Here is a 4,783-nt window from a genome sequence, read left to right as displayed (position 1 = left end):
ATATACTGAAGACATTTTGCGTATTTTACCTATACTTTGTTTTTTAGTAACTTAATTATTTACTGCACATTGAGATTCAATAAATATAGTACAAATTATTTTAATTCGTAAAAATCAGCAGAGCTATTCAATATATTTTTCTACGATTTTATCTCCTTGAAATATGTTAATATTATTATATTCGAATTCATCTGCTTTACGGTCAGTAATCAGTAGAGATCTTAATTGAATAATTGCACCTAAGTAATCATATCAACGACACCAAGTTTTATAATATGTATAAGGATGAGGATCTAGTTTTCCTTCAATTGTATGTTTTATTATTAGACTAAGATCTGATGATTTTGGGGTTCCAATATAATTTCACTAAAAAAGAAGATCCCAATTCCTTAGAAGAGAGCATAATGCACCTAATTTGCACAATACATATATAAATATATATATATATATATATATATATATATATATATATATATATATATATATACATATATAGACTAGTAAAGCAAGAAAATGCTTTGTCTCTATTTTTTGTTAATGTTAAAAGATATTCCTTGGCTACCTGCATTCTTGTGTGTATATATATGAACGTCTCTCAAGCTTTTGATAATGAATGACACAGATGGGTATAAGTTACACTTAACAATTGAATTCTTACCATACAGATAGCCAGTTTATTATAAAACAAGATAATGGACACACAGAACTATATAAAATATATTGAAGAGTTCATACGATATTGTCATATTTCCAATCATCTAAATATGCGTAGTCACTGTAAAATATGTAGACTAAAGTGTTAAGTACTATCTAATCTGTTTAATGGATATATATAAATTTTATAATGCGAACTGGTCCTCTACATGTCATGTATATAATAATTATCATAAGATATTCTTATGGCACAGTGCAAGATTGTTAAATTATTAGAGTTATTAAAAAAATAACAACAAAATAATAGCACCATATCATAATGCAAATTAATTTGTTAACACACTTAAATGTTTCCAAGTTTTAGGAATCTATATTATATTATATATAGTGCTGATAAAATAGACAGTACGGCATTTAAAGACAGCTAAAAACCGCTTTTTTCTACCCTTAAAATAAACGTTTCAAATTCAGAAAGGAAACTCCTATTTTAGCATTTCGTGAAGCTACTTTGCGTGCGATCTCGACCCTTCCCCTTCCCCTACCATCCCGTCGCTCTGCGTTCGTGCTTCGCCAGCAAAGAAACGGTATTTCTGGCAGACACGTGGTAAGTTGAACTTGTAATTTTTCCGTTCATAATTATGTTTGCGGTTAAATTAATGCCGAAAGGGGGAAGGGCTGGGGTAACGCAACGGTCGATATGTCAAGAAGACTTATATCGCCATTATTTTCACGCATGCATCAAGAACCATTATTACAGCCTCATTTGCTATTCAAAATTAATAAATAAATACCAACAAGTCGTATATATGAATAAGAAATCAATTATTACATTATCTATAACTTTAATGTTATAAAAAATAACTACGAAATTTAGGAGTAATGAGTAAATTATAACACTAGGATTAGACCTAAATCTATTTATCTATTTACAATATTATTTTAACTACTACAGTCAGGGAAGAAAAGGAAAATAAATTATTATTTGTCAGATTAGATATTTTTATGCGCAAGTATATAAAATGTTTTATTGAAATTTGTTTTTTTAATATTTGCCCCTGTATTATAAATAACATTTTCTTAACTTAGTAACATCTTTATACAGGGAAAATTGCTTTTTAAGTCTTTATACTCTGTCTGTGTAAACAAAACTATATTCAGTGCGTTGAAAATGTCTGAATTTATACCGAGTAAATCGCATTTGCGTAAGGCTGAAGACCATCGAATGTTTTGCGAAGCTTACAGCAACCATGTCCCTTCGATTTCAACATGAAATATGGCGATTTTAATACCGAATACAAAGAGCAGATAGCTGACAACCAAAAGACATTGCAAGGAGCCATGTGTCAAATTCTGCTGCAGCGGACAGTATAGCTGGCATCGTGTTGTAACCGGTGCTGAAAATTGGGTGCATTGCGATATTCCAAAGCTAAAAATATCATGCGGACCATCTGTTTTTGACAACATTAACGTCAAAACCGAATATTCTTGGCTCCAAGCTATCGCTCTGTATACGGTGTTATCTGCCTGGTGTGGCTAGCACACCTGAGAGCTGAGAGCTGCTAGAACCTAATGAAACCATCAATGGGGATCGCTATCGATTACAATTCAAGCGTTTGAGCAGAGCATTGTGGGAAAACGGCTGAAACATGAGCAAAAACACAACAATGTTATTCGTCAGCATTACAACATTCGACCACATGTTGCAAAACACACTTGGAAACATTAAAATGGGAGGTGTTACCCCACCCGCCGTATTCTACAGACCTAGCTCCTTCTGATTACTACTTGTTTCGACATATGAGCCGTTATCTGCCTGAGCAGAAGATTGATTCGTGGAGATGGAATCCGTATATTACCCGAAATATTGAAAAATATAGCAGCTATCCACGGAAAATACTTTGAATAAATTGTATTACACCGACTATTCACAATAAAGCTTTAAACTAAAAAGAAAATGCTTTAAGACTGTAAAAATCCTAATTTATAAGTCTAATAATTATGTTAGATATATATTAAAATATAGGCGAAAACTAAGGCACAACAGCGAGGTCCCATGGTGTAATGGTTAGCACTCTGGACTCTGAATCCAGCGATCCGAGTTCAAATCTCGGTGGGACCTGGATAATGTAAATTTTACTTTTTTTTATTTCCGACTATTAGGAAACTTTTTCGTAAAAATTCTAAACTACTCCAAACTACTTCCGAACTGGCAACAACCCTTAAAAAGCGATCGCTGCTCGTTAAAAAACATGTCTGCCGATAATTGAAACGGGCCGGACTTCTAATTAAGTCTCGAGCTTGTTAACTGGCAGCCAACTTCATTACTTATTAAAGTCGGGACCCCGGATATCTCCCACTTTTTTCCCTCCACCTCCCCCGACCCCTCCGGTTCGCCCAAGAGTTTCGATAAAACTCCCGTTGGATTGAGTTGGAAAAAAGCCGGGGACTTTCAGACAATAGAGCGTAATTTCTGGGTTAGTGTCGGTTTATTTGACAAGGAAATCGCAGTCATCAAGTTCAGTAATGGTGCAACACAATTAAAACTCGACAAAAGGTGAGTTTCTGCGAATTAGAGCTAGTACGGTTTCAAGATAATACGCAATTATTAACTTGGAAATTACTTCAGGAAGATTCTTTTTATGCAGCGCATTTTATGAGCTTTATTTAGTTTTTTAGAAAGAAACAAACCTTAAAATAACATTAATTACACAAGTATATGCGAGGCTAAACCCAAAGAAGCGGACCGTTTTTTAAGTCAGATTTAATTTTCGATATATTCGATAAATTCATTATTTTACTATTTTTGACCATTAATGATTCACGCATTAGAGTCCAACAGTGTCGTCTTTCTATTTATATCTTGGTGTAGCCGCTCTCCTAGATCGCAGCTCTTGTTAAGTTTGATGGAGAAAGTCAAGCTATGAATACACCGAATGTATTTTGAGAGGTATTCGAGTTCCAATTTTGTGGTAATTTTGCAATAAATTGTCAATTATGTGCTTGTAATCAGGTGATTTGTGGTTACCGAGAAAGTTGTGATCAATACTTCAAAACAATACCCATTTGTAATGATACCATTTTTGCCATCATATATTTTGTCACCCATTATATTTCAAATATCATATACGATAAATATTTCTTAATATATTAAATGATTTTCTTCGATGCTTTCCAGCGATGAAGAGGAAGTTCTTAAGGCATTTTTACACTTGTACCTGGACAGATCACTGTCCGTACGTACACGTAATCCAAAACACACAAAACCCCGTTGACATACGAGTTCTCGATGAAATGGACTCCGATAACCGCCTCATCTTTGACCGTAGATTCCTATGGCCATCACAGATAAATAAAACAATCTCCAAAGGCTACGGTGTCGCCACAATGCTTAACCCTCTTATCTGCAGGAAAAAAAAAAAATTGTCTCCGATGATTAAAGCTTTACAAGCTGCTTATCAGACCCGTCAAGTTATATGGATCTAACACTTGGTATCGGTTTATCAGACCGCAACTAGCGGAAAAACTTCAGGTAATGCAAAATAAACTTCTCAGGCAAACTCTGAACTCGCCATGGTTTGTCAGAAATACCCAAATTCATCGTTTTCTCCTTATACAAGAAATTCCATGCAAATCAGATCCCTGTCAGAGGCGTTACCAATCATGTAACCCCTAATAATGAGAAAAAGACTAAAAAGACTATCTGAAAATGCTTTCGATAATTTTCGATATTTTTTGGATTTATACCGACAACATTCATCGAGAAAAATTGTAATTATTTGCAGGATTTTTTCTGCTATGTTTGCACAGAAATTGAAAATTATCTATTTTCGCCAAGTGACCACTTATACAGATTTGTTCTCCACGCGCTAGAAAACAAAGTCGCTATCCGTGACTTGTCAGTGTTTACTACAGCAAAACTAAAGTTTAGAATATGCATCTTTGAGTGAATTAATATACACAAATGTAACAAAACAATATGAATGTACATTAAAAATGTGCTTTAAATTTTAGTTAACGTGTAAAATCAGTTGCTTATGAAATAATACAGAAGACTGAGGTCAGGGGAGATTGAGAACTCTGTGTTTGGATAGCCCTAGCTAGAATATTTAGCTAGAATTTAAAGGTTTCA

At 33.9% G+C, this 4,783-nt stretch overlaps 1 non-coding gene across 1 annotated transcript; it reads left to right on the top strand.

Annotated features, from left to right (window-relative positions):
• Positions 1–2,701: 2,701 nt before the first annotated feature.
• Positions 2,702–2,773, top strand: TRNAQ-CUG (transfer RNA glutamine (anticodon CUG)). The gene has a single exon. It is a non-coding gene; the product is annotated as a tRNA-Gln (tRNA).
• Positions 2,774–4,783: the final 2,010 nt, after the last annotated feature.

Source organism: Rhynchophorus ferrugineus, unplaced genomic scaffold (genome assembly GCF_030347505.1).
Source record: "Rhynchophorus ferrugineus isolate W39M unplaced genomic scaffold, kcgeb_rfMv2 rfM1, whole genome shotgun sequence".
Lineage (NCBI taxonomy): Eukaryota > Metazoa > Arthropoda > Insecta > Coleoptera > Curculionidae > Rhynchophorus > Rhynchophorus ferrugineus.
The sequence above is the reverse complement of the archived record's forward strand: the minus strand, read 5'-3'. Positions and strand labels throughout refer to the sequence as shown.